The 17,529-nt window shown below is 46.8% G+C and overlaps 1 protein-coding gene across 1 annotated transcript in view; it reads right to left on the bottom strand.

Moving 5' to 3' along the window:
• The window catches only part of LOC143766856 (uncharacterized), a 112,614-nt gene extending 103,808 nt beyond the window's left edge, over positions 1 to 8,806 (bottom strand). Inside the window, exon 1 of the mRNA XM_077254843.1 lies at positions 8,782 to 8,806. The gene's annotated coding sequence lies outside the window, so the exon portion shown is untranslated. The remainder of the gene's footprint in view (positions 1 to 8,781) is intronic.
• Between the last annotated feature and the right edge of the window lie 8,723 nt (positions 8,807 to 17,529).

The raw sequence follows: 17,529 nt of genomic DNA, 5'->3' as shown, positions 1-17,529 counted from the left end.
GTTGGTTAGGTACACTCCACGGCTACTTCTCGATGCGGTGTTAAGTTCAGGGTTTGCGGTCAGTACAGATTCCACTTCTCCTGAGAAAGTTCCATGCAGCTCCTAGGTCACCGGATCATAACAGCGCACTCAACGTCAGACACACCGTTGTAACATGAGGGGCCCTGGGCTTGTACCGCCGTCAAGCAGAGAGTTTCCCCCACCCAGGTGTCATGGTTCCCAATGGCAGGGACATAAGCAAAAACAGGACTAGCTCTAGGAAGATGGAATCTAAGCTGACCGCGATGCTGAACCTCACACGCAACTACCAATAGCCGGGGAACGTGCCTGCGTTTTATCCCTAGACGTCTCGCACCAGCCGGAGATCTAGCTACCCCTAATAGAGGAAACACAGACCTGGCTTGCCTCCAGAGAAAACCCCAAAGTGATAGTAGCCCCCAACATATAATGACGGTTAGATAAGAAGAAAACACATACGTAGTATGAATACAGGTTCAGCAAAGAGAAGCCCACTAACTAGAAAGCAGAAAATACAAAAGTGGACTTCGCGGTCAACTCAAAACCCTACAAAATACCATCCTGAAATAACTTTAACTCCGGTATCAACTCATGACACCGGAGTGGTCATTTCAGTTCACTAGAGCTTCCAGCAGCAAGATTCAAATAAAAGCATGCTGGACAAAAATTCACAAAAGGTACAGATGATCCAACTTATCTGAATCAGCAGACCTAGGAGCAGGTAGCAAGTAACAGAGGAGCTCTGGTAACATTGATAGCCGGCAAGTAAATGACTGAGAAGCCAGACTATAAAGAAAACTCCCATTTCCTGATGGGAACAGGTGCACTGGAGATAAAAGACAGAAGTCAGCCAGTACCACCAGTAGCCACCAGAGAGAGCCCACAAACAGAATTCACAACAGTACCCCCTCTTGAGGAGGGGGCACCGAACCCTCATGAGAACCACCAGGGCGATCTGGATGAGCCCTATGAAAGGCGCGAACCAAATCAGAGGCATGAACATCAGAGGCAGTCACCCAAGAATTATCTTCCTGACCGTATCCCTTCCATTTAACCAAATATTGAAGTCTCCGTCTGGAAACGCGAGAGTCCAAAATCTTCTCCACAACATACTCCAATTCACCCTGCACCAGCACAGGAGCAGGAGGCTCAGCAGAAGGAACAACCGGCACCTCGTACCTCCGCAACAACGACCGATGGAAGACATTATGAATAGTGAAAGATGCTGGTAGGTCCAAACGAAATGATACAGGATTAAGAATCTCCAAAATCTTATAAGGACCTATGAACCGAGGTTTAAACTTAGGAGAAGAGACCTTCATAGGAACAAAACGAGAAGATAACCACACCAAGTCCCCAACACAAAGACGATGACCAACACGACGATGACGATTAGCAAACTGCTGAGTCTTCTCCTGGGACAACTTCAAGTTGTCCACCACATGACTCCAAATCCGGTGCAGTCTATCCACCATCGTGTCCACTCCAGGGCAATCCGAAGATTCCACCTGGCCAGATGAAAAACGAGGGTGAAACCCCGAATTGCAAAAGAAAGGAGAAACCAGAGTGGCAGAACTAGCCCGATTATTAAGGGCAAACTCTGCCAACGGCAAAAAGGCGACCCAGTCATCCTGATCAGCAGACACAAAACACCTCAAATAAGTCTCCAAGGTCTGATTAGTTCGCTCTGTCTGGCCATTCGTCTGAGGGTGGAATGCAGACGAAAAAGACAAATCAATGCCCATCCTGGCACAGAACGCCCGCCAAAATCTAGACACAAATTGGGATCCCCTGTCAGAAACGATGTTTTCCGGAATACCATGTAACCGAACCACGTTCTGAAAAAATAGAGGGACCAACTCAGATGAAGAAGGCAACTTGGGCAAGGGTACCAAATGAACCATTTTAGAAAAACGGTCACACACCACCCAGATGACGGACATTTTCTGAGAAACCGGGAGATCCGAAATAAAGTCCATAGAGATGTGTGTCCAAGGCCTCTTCGGAATAGGCAAGGGCAACAACAATCCACTAGCCCGAGAACAACAAGGCTTGGCCCGAGCACAAACATCACAAGACTGTACAAAAGTACGCACATCCCGAGACAGGGAAGGCCACCAGAAGGACCTGGCCACCAAATCTCTGGTACCAAAGATTCCAGGGTGGCCTGCCAACGCAGAAGAATGAACTTCCAAGATGACTCTACTGGTCCACTCATCAGGAACAAACAGTCTCCCAGGCGGACAACGATCAGGCCTATCCGCCTGAAACTCCTGCAAAGCACGTCGCAAGTCTGGAGAGACAGCAGACAATATCACCCCATCCTTAAGGATACCCGTAGGCTCCTCAAAAACATCACAGTAGTCAGACAAAAATGCCGGAACCTCAGAGGGAGTAGATGAAGCAATGGAAACCAAAGGTACTTCCCCATGAGCCCCCTGACATCCCCAGCTTAATACGGACATTGTTTTCCAGTCAAGAACTGGGTTATGAGTTTGTAACCATGGCAATCCAAGCACTAAAACATCATGCAAGTTATGCAACACAAGGAATCGAATCACCTCCTGATGGTCTGGAGTCATACACATAGTCACTTGTGTCCAGTATTGAGGTTTATTCCTAGCCAATGGTGTGGAATCAAGACCCTTCAAAGGAATGGGGACTTCCAGAGACTCTAGACTAAACCCACAGCGCCTGGCAAAGGACCAATCCATAAGACTCAGGGCGGCGCCAGAGTCCACATAGGCATTCACGGTAATAGATGATAACGAACAAATCAAAGTCTCAGACAAAATAAACTTAGACTGCAAAGTGCTAACTGCAAAAGACTTATCAACCTTTTTTGTGCATTTAGAGCTTGCTGATATAACATGAGCAGAATCGCCACAATAGAAGCACAACCCATTTCTACGCCTATAATTCTGCCGCTCACTTCTGGACAGAATTCTATCACATTGCATATTCTCCGGTGCCTGCTCAGAAGACACCGCCAAATGGTGCACAGGTTTGCGCTCCCGTAAACGCCGGTCAATCTGAATAGCCATTGTCATGGACTCATTCAGACCTGTGGGCGTAGGAAACCCCACCATGACATCTTTAACGGCGTCAGAGAGGCCCTCTCTGAAATTCGCCGCCAGGGCGCACTCATTCCACTGAGTAAGCACAGACCATTTTCGAAATTTTTGACAATATATTTCAGATTCATCATGCCCTTGAGAGAGGGCTATCAAGGCTTTTTCAGCCTGAATCTCCAAATTAGGTTCCTCATAGAGCAACCCCAGCGCCAGAAAAAACGCATCCACATTGAGCAGCGCAGGATCCCCTGGCGCCAATGTAAATGCCCAATTCTGGGGGTCACCCCGCAGCAAGGAAATAACAATCTTAACCTGCTGAGCGGGGTTTCCAGCGGAGTGAGATCTCAGAGAAAGATACAATTTACAATTGTGCTTAAAATTCGAAAAACGAGATCTATCTCCAGAAAAAAACTCTGGTATAGGAATTTTAGGTTCAGACATAGGAGCATGTATAACAAAATCTTGTATATTTTGAACCTTAGAAGCAAGATTATTCAGATTTGAAGCTAAACTCTGGATATCCATTTCTCAGCAGCTGAGATCTGAACCATTCAGGGATTAAGAGGAGGGAAAAGCAGCAGACTGCAATTATGGCTAGACAGACTTCAGAGTAAAAAAAAAAAAAAAGGTATCAGAAACTTCTTTTCTCTCCTTCTTCAGCCAATACTTTTAACACAGTTAGGCCGGCTATACTGTCATGGTTCCCAATGGCAGGGACATAAGCAAAAACAGGACTAGCTCTAGGAAGATGGAATCTAAGCTGACCGCGATGCTGAACCTCACACGCAACTACCAATACCCGGGGAACGTGCCTGCGTTTTATCCCTAGACGTCTCGCACCAGCCGGAGATCTAGCTACCCCTAATAGAGGAAACACAGACCTGGCTTGCCTCCAGAGAAAACCCCAAAGTGATAGTAGCCCCCAACATATAATGACGGTTAGATAAGAAGAAAACACATACGTAGTATGAATACAGGTTCAGCAAAGAGAAGCCCACTAACTAGAAAGCAGAAAATACAAAAGTGGACTTCGCGGTCAACTCAAAACCCTACAAAATACCATCCTGAAATAACTTTTACTCCGGTATCAACTCATGACACCGGAGTGGTCATTTCAGTTCACTAGAGCTTCCAGCAGCAAGATTCAAATAAAAGCACGCTGGACAAAAATTCACAAAAGGTACAGATGATCCAACTTATCTGAATCAGCAGACCTAGGAGCAGGTAGCAAGTAACAGAGGAGCTCTGGTAACATTGATAGCCGGCAAGTAAATGACTGAGAAGCCAGACTATAAAGAAAACTCCCATTTCCTGATGGGAACAGGTGCACTGGAGATAAAAGACAGAAGTCAGCCAGTACCACCAGTAGCCACCAGAGGGAGCCCACAAACAGAATTCACAACACCCAGGTCAAACTGTGCTCTAGCACTTGCAAAATTATCTCTCGCTGCTCCACCACTGTTAAGTCTATGCGCTGAAATCCTTCAATGGCTGGCACAGACAATAACAATTTGTTGACATGTATGATGCTAGTTTAAATAGTCAGGGGCCCTGTCCTACATTTACAGCAGTAAATACTTTGCGCCAAATTACAATGTCTGAAAGTCAGCATAGGAGCACACCCCTGTACCTAAGTATGCCACCCTTTTTTTTTTTTGGGGGGGGGGGGGTTTGTTTTTTTGGGAAACATTAACATCTATTTTGTTTTTGGGAGTACTTATCTCTTAGCTAGCGATCTCGCTATGTGAGACGGGGCCTTTACTGTGTCAGACGCTCCTTCCAATTGTCCTCCGCTGACCACACCAATGCTGCCTGTGTACCCCTGTTGCCAAATTTATGCTGCATAGAGCCTATTTTATTATTTTAGGCCTAGGATGTCTGTCTGCGGTCCCTCCTTCCAATTGTCCTCCACTGACCACACCAATGCTGCCTGTGTACCCCTGCCACATCATGGAAGCTGCATATAGCCTATTTTATTATTTTAGGCCTAGGAAGTCTGTCTGCGGTCCCTCCTTCCAATTGTCCTCCGCTGACCACACCAATGTTGTCTGTGTACCCCTGTAACCAATTTAAAACTGCATAGAGCCAACTTTTTTAGTTAACACATACTACCTTTGTCTGTCTGCGCCACTAAATCGCGCTGTCCTCCACTGAAAAAGCTGAGCTTCAACCTTCAGGCTCTCATTAAGTATTTTTAAATGTAACACTGCAGTTGCCCTACTACTTGGGTTGGGGCCTAGTAACGGTGTCTGATGCTCCTTGGTGTTCTCCTCCTCCGTGGTGTTCTCCTCCTCCTTGGTGTTCTCCTCCAGGTTTCCTTGTCTGAGCTTCAACCTTCAGGCTCTCATTAAGTATTTTTAAATGTAACACTGCAGTTGCCCTACTACTTGGGTTGAGGCCTAGTAACGGTGTCTGCCGCTCCTTGGTGTTCTCCTCCTCCTTGGTGTTCTCCTCCAGGTTTCCTTGTCTGAGCTTCAACCTTCAGGCTCTCATTAAGTATTTTTAAATGTAACACTGCAGTTGCCCTACTAGTTTGGTTGGGGCCTGGTAACGGTGACTGCCGCTGCTTGGTGTTCTCCTCCACTGAACAAAGCAGTGCCGCCTGTTTCCTACTGTTACCAATTTAGAACTGCATTTAGCCTAGTTACTTATTTGGCCCTACTCACTGTGTCAGCCTCTCATTACAGTTGTCCTCCACTGAACAAAGCAATGCCGTCTGGTTAGTCCTGTTACCAATTTTGAACTGCATTTAGGCCACTTTATTATTTGGGCCTAGATCTGTGTTTCCTCCTCATCCTGCCCATTGCCCAGCCACTGCTAGATGAGCCCGCTGGTACATTGACCCAGACCACTACATTCCCCTTGCACTCTACACAGCCAGAATCTGACCCTGCTGAAAGTCAGGTTCCTCTTCCCGCATACTATACCACCTTACACGAGGACAAAGAGGAAGGTGCAGGTGAAAGTGCAGGTTCCTTCATCAGGGGGGGGGGCCCACTCGTTGGCGACGTCACTGGCACAGGGCCTCTCATAGTACGCAAAAGTGTCACTGCCGGTGGGAGGCGCCCCCGCCGTGCAAACACACCGCCGTACTGTGAGGGGCCCTGTGCCAGTGCCAATGCGAATGAGTGGGACCCCCTGCTTGCTCAGGATCACAGTACTTGCAACGTTGCAATACTTACCTCTAACTGCTCCACCGCCGTGACGTAGTCCACGTTTCCTGGGCCCACTAAAAACTTGAAACCAGCCCTACCCCCCCCAACTTTAGCCAAATGACCCCCAAATTTTCAATGGCTACCTATTATTATAAGGTAAATTAAGATTGACAAGCTTAAGCAACAAGAATTGATGTTTTTGGCTTTAAAATGGGCACTGTAGGTGTTTTCCTGGCCTCCACTCACTGCCGACTATGCTTCCCCATTGACTTGCATTGGGTTTCGTGTTTCGGCCGATCCCCGACCCCGACTTTTCAAGAAGATCGGCCGATTTCACTCGACTCGACTTTTGACAAAGTCGGGTTTCGCAAAACCCGACTCGACCCCAAAAAAGTAAAAGTCGCTCAAGCCTATTCATTAGTATTTGCACCAAGAAGAAGGCTAAGTGAGTATTTATTAATTAACTGGCGCAGTGGTTAGCACAGCAGCCTTGCAGCGCTGGAGTCCTGGGTTCAAACCCCACCAAGGACAACATCTGCAAAGAGTTTGTATGTTCTCTCAGTGTTTGCGTGGGTTTCCTCCGGGTACTCCGGTTTCCTCCCACATTCTAAAGACATACTGATAGGGAATTTAGATTGTTAGCCCCATCGGGGACAGCGACGATAATGTGTGCAACCTGTAAAGCGCTGCGGAATATGTTAGCGCTATATAAAAATAAAGATTATTATTATTAACTGTCGGTGGTCGGAGGTAGTCAGTGAGGTGGCTGGTTCCATATTGTGCATGTAGGGGGCAGTACTGTGGGAACATTAGAAAGTGGGGGGATGGCAGTACTGTGGGGACACACTGTGTGTGAGGGGGATGCCAGTCCTGTGGAAACATAATCCTGTGTCTGTTGGAAGCCACTATTGTGGGAACAAAATACTGTGTGTGGTGGGATGATGGTACTGTGGGAACTTTATACAGTGTGTGGGGGTATAGCGGTACTATGAGAACATTATACTGTGTGTGGGGGTATGGCGGTACTATGAGAACATTATACTGTGTGTGGGGGTATGGCGGTACTATGAGAACATTATACTGTGTGTGGGGGTATGGCGGTACTATGAGAACATTATACTGTGTGGGGGTATGGCGGTACTATGAGAACATTATACTGTGTGCGGGGGTATGGCGGTACTGTGAGAACATTATACTGTGTGTGGGGGTATGGCGGTACTGTGAGAACATTATACTGTGTGCGGGGGTATGGCGGTACTGTGAGAACATTATACTGTGTGCGGGGGTATGGCAGTACTGTGAGAACATTATACTGTGTGTGGGGGTATAGCGGTACTGTGAGAACATTATACTGTGTGGGGGTATGGCGGTACTATGAGATTATACTGTGTGTGGGGGTATAGCAGTACTATGAGAACAGTATACTGTGTGGGGGTATGGCGGTACTATGAGAACATTATACTGTGTGGGGGTATGGCGGTACTATGAGAACATTATACTGTGTGGGGGGTATGGCGGTAACATGAGAACATTATACTGAGTGTGGCGAGATGGAGGTACTGTAGGAACATTATACTGTGGGGGGTATGGCGGTACTATGAGAACATTATACTCTGTGTGGGGGTATGGCGGTACTATGAGAACATTATACTGTGTGGGGGGTATGGCGGTAACATGAGAACATTATACTGAGTGTGGTGGGATGGAGGTACTATGAGAACATTATACTGTGTGTGGGGGTATGGCGGTACTATGAGAACATTATACTGTGTGTGGGGGTATGGCGGTACTATGAGAACATTATACTGTGTGTGGGGGTATGGCGGTACTATGAGAACATTATACTGTGTGTGAGGGTATGGCGGTACTATGAGAACATTATACTGTGTGTGGGGGTATGGCGGTAGTGTGAAAATCCCTTTTTACAAGAGATGCCAGTACTGTAGGAACATTATACTGTGTGTGCGCCATCATATATATTACATAAGGGGTGTAATAAGGAGAGTCATAAAAAAGCCTCCTCAGGGCTGTGCTGCATTTGTACAGACTGCTATCTGCCGCCCAGACGGGACCATGTGACATCAATGGGAAGAGGGAGGGTTTCCGGAGGGAAGAGTCTAGAGGGTGCACCTGGTCAGGAGACACTGATGGCGCAGTTACTGATATTATAAAGGCCGGAGCCCCAAAGGCAGAACAGATTTGGCGCCAACAAAGGAAAGGGGTGCGGGGAAGAATCTGAGGTACCAGCTCCTGGTAAAGTGCCCGAGGCAGCTGGGTGTGGGGCAGAACCTGCTTACAGGGCATAATGAGGGCATTACACTGTGTGGGGCCAAGAAAGGGGCCCTGTACTAGGAGAACACTCCGCTCCCTCACTTCCTGTCCTCCATAGGTGGCTCGTATGTATCTATTACAGGAAACAGAACAACAACGTTATGGTTCTTATAAAGGGGCAACAACAACCCCAAAAGAGTCTCCTCCGTGCAGAAGGGGTTAATGTCCCCGGCTGCGCTCAGTACTGGGGAATCTCCACATACCTCCACCTGCAGAGCCGCACTCCACAGATATGGCTGCTCTGTGCGCACAGGACCTGTGATGAGGTCACAGGGGGAGGAGTCAGGGGTCACGTGATACGCAGTGAAGACGCTACATGGAGACTTCTCCTCAGTCAGTGACATTCCCGCCATTATTCGCCCTCACTACTGGCACAATCACCTCGCGCCGCCTTTTCTACACAATGTTCTGTGTGGAATGTAACATGTGATTTCTCTGGAGACAAATAGACCCCACACATGAGGGGATTATCACCGGTTACCGGACGTCTAGTATATGGCAGCATATGATTGTGCTATCGCCTCCACACCGGGAGCTAAAATGCCGAAATCTCGCTTATTTACCCCCTTCCAGTGTCCGGCTAAGGGTCATATACGGCCATGCACCTCTCCAGTCGCTGTGGGGTTTGGTAATAGGATGGAGGGCGGCGTCCATGCTTGGACCTCAGAGAGAGTAATAAAATCACAGCTCACCTTCCCTGTCCTTTACCCCTTACACCTGACCTGTTTAGCCAGTTACCTGGAGATAAATGGTTTTACAGACTTAACGTGAGAGGGGCATATAACCTTATACGTATCGCCATGGTGACGGATGGAAGACCGCACACAATACACCTGAGGGGCAGATTGAACATTTGATGCTGCCATTCGGGGTAACCAATGCTCCGGCAGTCTGTGAAAATGTCATTAATTATATTTTTCTCCCTGATTGGTAGATTTTTGGTAATTTTCCTGGATGATATATTGAGTTCCTCACGTACTCTGGAGGAGCATGGTGAGCATGTCAGACAGGTTCCCCAGGTTCTACGTGACAACTATTTATTTGCTAACCTGGAGAAATGGCAATTTGTGGTACAGCAGGTCCAGTTCTCAGGACATTTGGCTTCTGCATTGGGCTTTCAGATGGACCCCGTTAAGGTCCAAGCAGTCCTTGATGGCTTCTAACCAAGGAACCTGAAAGCGTTACAGAGATTTCTTGTAGTCGAGATACTGAGGAACAAACAGGCGAAAAATAGGGTCTTATCTGATAACAAGATGTAATGAGAATAGAGGAGTATTACACTCACCTGATAGAGCAGCACCTCAGCAACATGTTCAATGCATAAATCAGCTGCTGCCGGACACGGGGCCAAAGACCGAGCAGAATAGCTGATCCGGGTATAATGTGTCTGTACCTGCACTGCTGATGAAGACTATCAGATATGGAGATTTCCTTAAAAACGTTTATTCACATAGGTTTTCAAACTCAACGCGTTTCAAAGTCACGCAGGACCTCTTCCTCAGGACAAAACCTGGTAGCGAATGAACATGTCAAGCTTGGAACGTTTTATATGCAGTATTTAAAAAAAAAAAAAGCCAAACAAAGCACGATATGTCAAAGTTCATGAGAAAGTCCTATTTTTCGCTTGTTTGTTCCTAAGTATCTCGACTACAAGAAATCTCTGTAACGTTTTTGAGTCACCCCGCCTGGGCCGTGGGGTACTCGGTACCGGGTCCTGAGTTCACAGGGGGATGTCACGGTGGCGACCCGGTCTGTGGCACACGGCGCCCATGTAATTGGGAATGAAGTTTATATTCGTGATGCCACCTGTTGTGAACTACATTTCTGGGCTCCCTCTTGTGGTCACTAGTGGTATGGCATTAGTATTGTTTTTTCCCCAGGTTGGCACTCACCTGGTTCGTTAGGCTATGGGTGTTCCTATTTAGTCTTCCTGGAAACTCAGTCTGGTGCCTGGCATCGTTGTAATCAGTTCAAGTCTGTTTTCTCCTGACTCCTGGCCATCTGATTTTTGCAAGATAAGCTAAGTTCTGCTTTCTTATTTTTGTTTATTCGCATTGTTCTTATTTTTGTCCAGCTTGTTCAAAATGTGATTCCTGATTTTGCTGGAAGCTCTAAGGGGGCTGATATTCTCCCCCCACACCGTTAGTCGGTGCGGGGGTTCTTGGATATTCAGCGTGGATGTTTTTGCAGGGTTTTTGCTGACCGCATAAGTCCACTTTCTATTTTCTGCTATTAATATTAGTGGGCCTCTCTTTGCTGAACCTAGTTCATTTCTATGTTTGTCTTTTCTTCTTACCTCACCGTTATTATTTGTTGGGGGCTTGTATCTACTTTGGGGTATTTTTCTCTTGAGGCAAGTGAGGTCTGATTTTCTCTGAAAGGGTTAGTTAGTTCTCCGGCTGGCGCGAGACGTCTAGAATCAATGTAGGTACATTCCCCGGCTACTTCTAGTTGTGTGTTAGGATCAGGTATGCGGTCAGCCAAGTTACCACCTCCCTATGAGCTGGTTTTTGTGTTTGCAGACTTAGCTGGAACTCCTGAGATCCTCTACCACTAGGATCATAACAGTATGCCAGGCCATAAAGAGAACATTTAATGCATTGCAGAAGCGGGATTAAAAGAAAAGAAGTTCTGAGTTGTTGTTTTTTTTTTTCTTCTTCCCCTTTTTCTCTGAGTGGCTTGTAGCTCTGCTGCAGACATGAATGTTCAGACTCTGATTACTAGTGTGGATCAGCTTGCTGCACGAGTGCAGGGCATTCAGGATTTTGTTACTAGTAGTCCTATGTCAGAGCCTAAGATACCTATCCCTGAACTGTTCTCTGGAGATCGATCTAAATGTTTGAATTTTTGGAATAATTGTAAATTGTTTCTATCTTTGAGACCTCGTTCGTCTGGAGACTCTGCTCAGCAAGTTAAAATTGTTATCTCCTTCTTGCGTGGTGACCCTCAGGATTGGGCTTTGTCATTGGCGCCAGGAGATCCGGCATTGGCAAATATTGATGTGTTTTTTCTGGCACTCGGATTGCTTTATGAGGAGCCCAATCTTGAAATTCAGGCAGAAAAAGCTTTGTTGGCTATCTCTCAGGGCCAGGATTAAGCTGAAGTGTATTGCCAAAAATTTCGGAAATGGTCCGTGCTTACTCAATGGAATGAGTGTGCTCTGGCCGCAAATTTCAGAAATGGCCTTTCTGAAGCCATTAAGAATGTGATGGTGGGTTTCCCTATTCCTACAAGTCTGAATGATTCTATGGCTCTGGCCATTCAGATTGATCGGCGTTTGCGGGAGCGCAAATCTGCTAATCCTCTGGCGGTGTTGTCTGAACGGACACCTGACTCTATGCAATGTGATAGAATTCAGACTAGAGCCAAACGGCAAAATCATAGACGTCAGAATGGGTTGTGTTTTTACTGTGGTGATTCTACACATGTTATCTCAGCATGCTCTAAACGCCTAAATAAGGTCGTTAATCCTGTCGCCATTGGTACTTTACAGCCTAAATTTATTTTGTCTGTGACTTTGATTTGCTCATTGTCTTCCTATCCTGTTATGGCATTTGTGGATTCAGGTGCTGCCCTGAGTCTTATGGACCTGTCGTTTGCCAAGCGCTGTGGTTTTGTTCTGGAGCCTTTAGAAAATCCTATTCCTCTTAGAGGAATTGATGCTACACCATTGGCGGAGAATAAACCACAGTATTGGACGCAAGTGACCATGTGCATGACTCCTGCACATCAGGAGGTGATTCGTTTTCTTGTTCTGCATAAAATGCATGATTTGGTCGTTTTGGGTCTGCCATGGTTACAGACCCATAATCCAGTTTTGGATTGGAAGGCTATGTCTGTGTCAAGTTGGGGTTGTCAGGGAATTCATTGTGATTCCCCGTTGGTGTCTATTGCTTCTTCTACTCCTTCTGAAGTCCCTGAGTTTTTGTCGGACTATCAGGATGTATTCAGTGAGTCCAGGTCCAGTGCCCTTCCTCCTCATAGGGACTGTGATTGTGCTATAGATTTGATTCCTGGTAGTAAATTTCCTAAGGGACGTTTATTTAATTTATCTGTACCTGAGCATGCCGCGATGCGTTCTTATATAAAGGAGTCTTTGGAGAAGGGACATATTCGCCCATCCTCTTCCCCTCTTGGTGCGGGATTCTTTGTTGTGGCCAAGAAAGACGGGTCTTTGAGACCTTGTATAGACTATCGTCTTTTGAATAAAATCACGGTCAAATTTCAGTATCCTTTGCCACTATTGTCTGACTTGTTTGCTCGGATTAAGGGTGCCAGTTGGTTCACCAAGATAGATCTTCGCGGTGCGTACAACCTTGTGCGCATTAAGCAGGGAGATGAATGGAAAACTGCGTTTAATACGCCCGAAGGTCATTTTGAGTACTTGGTGATGCCTTTTGGGCTCTCTAATGCTCCTTCAGTATTTCAGTCCTTTATGCATGACATCTTCCGGAAGTATCTGGATAAATTTATGATTATTTATCTGGATGATATTCTGTTTTTTTCTGATGATTGGGATTCTCATGTAAAGCAGGTTAGGATGGTGTTTCAGGTTTTACGTGATAATGCTTTGTTTGTGAAGGGCTCAAAGTGTCTCTTTGGAGTACAGGAGGTTTCTTTTTTGGGTTTCATTTTTTCCCCTTCTACTGTGGAGATGGACCCAGTCAAGGTCCGAGCTATTCATGATTGGACTCAGCCTACGTCTGTTAAGAGTCTTCAGAAGTTCTTGGGTTTTGCTAATTTTTACCGTCGTTTTATTGCTAATTTTTCTAGCGTTGTTAAACCTTTTACGGATATGACCAAGAAAGGTTCTGATGTTGCTAATTGGTCTCCTGCGGCCGTGGAGGCCTTTCGGGAGTTGAAACGCCGGTTTACTTCGGCGCCAGTTTTGTGCCAGCCTGATGTCTCACTTCCCTTTCAGGTTGAAGTAGATGCTTCTGAGATCGGTGCAGGGGCTGTTTTATCGCAGAAAGGCTCTGGTTGCTCTGTGATGAGACCATGTGCTTTTTTCTCTAGAAAATTTTCGCCTGCTGAGCGGAACTATGATGTTGGTAATCGGGAGTTGTTGGCTATGAAGTGGGCATTTGAGGAGTGGCGTCATTGGCTCGAGGGAGCTAAGCATCATGTGGTGGTCTTGACTGATCACAAGAATCTGATGTATCTCGAGTCTGCTAAGCGCCTGAATCCTAGACAGGCACGTTGGTCGTTGTTTTTCTCCCGTTTTGACTTTGTGGTCTCGTACCTGCCTGGTTCGAAGAACGTTAAGGCTGATGCTCTTTCTAGGAGCTTTGTGCCTGACTCTCCTGGAATCTCAGAGCCAGCTGGTATTCTTAAAGAGGGAGTAATCTTGTCGGCCATTTCTCCAGATTTGCGACGTGTGCTGTAGAAATTTCAGGCTGATAGACCTGACCATTGCCCACCCGATAGACTGTTTGTTCCTGATAAATGGACCAGCAGAGTTATTTCCGAGGTTCATTCATCGGTGTTGGCAGGGAATCCTGGGATTTTTGGTACCAGAGATTTGGTGGCTAGGTCCTTTTGGTGGCCTTCCTTGTTGCGGGATGTGCATTCTTTTGTGCAGTCCTGTGGGATTTGTGCTCGTGCCAGCGGGTTGCTTTTGCCCTTGCCCGTCCCGAAGAGGCCTTGGACACACATTTCCATGGATTTCATTTCAGATCTTCCGGTGTCAAGCAAGGAATGTCTGTCATCTGGGTGGTGTGTGATCGTTTTTCCAAGATGGTCCATTTGGTGCCCTTGCCTAAGTTGCCTTCCTCTTCCGATTTGGTTCCTTTGTTCTTTCAGAATGTGGTTCGTTTTTACGGCATTCCTGAGAATATCGTGTCTGACAGAGGATCCCAGTTTCTGTCCAGATTCTGGCAATCCTTTTGTGCTAAGATGGGCATTGATTTGTCGTTTTCGTCAGCCTTTCATCCTCAGACTAATGGCCAAACGGAGCTAACTAATCAAACGCTGGAGGCTTATTTAAGATGTTTTGTTTCTGCTGATCAGGATGATTGGGTGACCTTCTTGCCATTGGCTGAGTTTGCCCTTAATAATCGGGCTAGTTCTGCTACCTTGGTTTCGCCCTTTTTCTGCAACTCTGGTTTTCATCCTCGTTTTTCCTCGGGTCATGTTGAGCCTTCTGACTGTCCTGGGGTGGATTCCGTGGTGGATAGGTTTCAGCGGATTTGGAACCATGTGGTGGACAACTTTAAGTTGTCACAAGAGAAGGCTCAGCGTTTTGCCAACCGCCGCCGCGGTGTGGGTCCCCGACTTCGTGTTGGGGATTTGGTTTGGTTGTCTTCTCGGTTTGTCCCTCTGAAGGTTTCCTCTCCTAAGTTTAAGCCTCGCTTTATTGGTCCTTATAACATTTTGGAAGTCCTTAACCCGGTGTCTTTTCGTTTGGATCTTCCGGTGTCGTTTGCCATTCATAATGTGTTCCATAGGTCTTTGTTACGGCGGTACGTTGTGCCTGTGGTTCCTGCTGTTGAGCCTCCTGCTCCAGTGTTGGTTGAGGGCGAGTTGGAGTACGTGGTGGAGAAGATCTTGGATTCTCGTCTCTCTAGACGGAGGCTTCAGTATCTGGTCAATTGGAATGGCTATGGTCAGGAGGATAATTCCTGGGTGGTCGCCTCTGATGTTCATGCGGCCGATTTGGTTCGTGCCTTTCACGCTGCTCATCCTGATCGCCCTGGTGGTCTCGGTGAGGGTTCGGTGACCCCTCCTTAAGGGGGGGTACTGTTGTGAACTACATTTCTGGGCTCCCTCTTGTGGTCACTAGTGGTATGGCATTAGTATTGTTTTTTCCCCAGGTTGGCACTCACCTGGTTCCTTAGGCTATGGGTGTTCCTATTTAGTCTTCCTGGAAACTCAGTCTGGTGCCTGGCATCGTTGTAATCAGTTCAAGTCTGTTTTCTCCTGACTCCTGGCCATCTGATTTTTGCAAGATAAGCTAAGTTCTGCTTTCTTATTTTTGTCCAGCTTGTTCAAAATGTGATTCCTGATTTTGCTGGAAGCTCTAAGGGGGCTGATATTCTCCCCCCACACCGTTAGTCGGTGCGGGGGTTCTTGGATATTCAGCGTGGATGTTTTTGCAGGGTTTTTGCTGACCGCATAAGTCCACTTTCTATTTTCTGCTATTAATATTAGTGGGCCTCTCTTTGCTGAACCTAGTTCATTTCTATGTTTGTCTTTTCTTCTTACCTCACCGTTATTATTTGTTGGGGGCTTGTATCTACTTTGGGGTATTTTTCTCTTGAGGCAAGTGAGGTCTGATTTTCTCTGAAAGGGTTAGTTAGTTCTCCGGCTGGCGCGAGACGTCTAAAATCAACGTAGGTACGTTCCCCGGCTACTTCTAGTTGTGTGTTAGGATCAGGTATGCGGTCAGCCAAGTTACCACCTCCCTATGAGCTGGGTTTTGTGTTTGCAGACTTAGCTGGAACTCCTGAGATCCTCTACCACTAGGATCATAACAGCCACCTGTGGTATTCGGTCAGTGGAGATCGACTCTGCGTTAAAGGGTTCCTCTGGGGTGATGTTATGGCAGCTAGATGGTATAACTTCCCACAGGTGAAGTATATCCCCAGGGCTCCCCGTGTGTAGATGGAACATGGTGGAAGGTGCAGTAAAGAATGAGGACACAGGTTTGCAGTCTCTTTACCTTGTTTACTGAAGTCCGTGGCAGCCACAGTCCAGGGCACCAGATCACAGGGCAGGCAGGGTCCGGCTGGTTTGGAAGCGAATCCAGAGTCCCCCTTTTCCAGGTGGAGGTAAAAGCCTTTCTATAACACTGTGGTATTGTAGTTCCTTACTGCCTATGGCTTCACATAAGTTCCTCACAGATATTATCTCTCTCTCTGTCCCCCATATAGGATAGGACATAACCCGTATGACTGGTGACTTGAGCCTGTTTATAGGGACTCTATCACGCCCCGGGCTCTAAGGGTGTCACTGTGCCTCCTGGGTATTAAGTTGGACATGTAACGTACAGTTCAGCTGTACTGCCGGTCTCTGCTGTAAGACGTGGAGATCCTTACAACCTCGGTGTTCCGGCTACTGGATAACTGCGCTTCAGAGGGAGGCAGCCTGCTTTTAGCTGGTCTCCCCTGATATCGCTCTCCTGTGCTTCGCTCTTCTGCACACTCACTGAACAATGTTCGGCTTTCTGTATCTCTCTCCAGGACCTGCGGTACTTCAGACCACATGGCCCCTCCAGACGTTCTGACCCTCTAGGTCCGTCTGCTCTCTTCTGTCTCTCTGACAATCTGACCTCTGTTTCCCTAAAAACCACAATGTATATAGGGGAGTCACCTAGTAAATAGGATCAAAAGCTCCCCCTTGTGGCCTGGAGTGTGAACATGCTGTGTGCATTGTGACTACCTGGTGATGGTTATCTTTCATCACTTCCAAACGTAACATCACTCTCCCCATGAGGAAAGCAATGCTACTGTGACGACCAGGACCCTGGGGCACCACATTTTCAGGTTACTTGGTTAAAAGCAATGAAGGACTGCTTGGACCTTAACAGGGCCCATCTGAAACCCCAATGCAGAAGCCAAATGTCCTGAGAACTGGACCTGCTGTACCACAAATTGACATTTCTCCAGGTTATCAAATAAATAGTTGTCACGTAGAACCTGTCTGACATGCTCACCATGCTCTTCCAGAGTGCTTGAGTAAGTCAAAATATCATTCAGGAAAATTACCACAAAAATACCAGTCAGTGAGAAAAAAATATCGTAAATGACATTTTCACAGACTGCCGGAGCATTGGTTACCCCGAATGGTAGCATCAAATGTTCAATCTGCCCCTCAGGTGTATTGTGTGCGGTCTTCCATCCGTCACCATGGCGATACGTATAAGGTTATATGCCCCTCTCACGTTAAGTCTGTAAAACCATTTATCTCCAGGTAATTGGCTAAACAGGTCAGGTGTAAGGGGTAGAGGACAG

The sequence above is a fragment of the Ranitomeya variabilis genome, chromosome 4 (assembly GCF_051348905.1).
Source record: "Ranitomeya variabilis isolate aRanVar5 chromosome 4, aRanVar5.hap1, whole genome shotgun sequence".
Taxonomy (NCBI): Eukaryota; Metazoa; Chordata; class Amphibia; order Anura; family Dendrobatidae; genus Ranitomeya; species Ranitomeya variabilis.
This window is presented reverse-complemented; position numbering and strand designations above follow the sequence as displayed.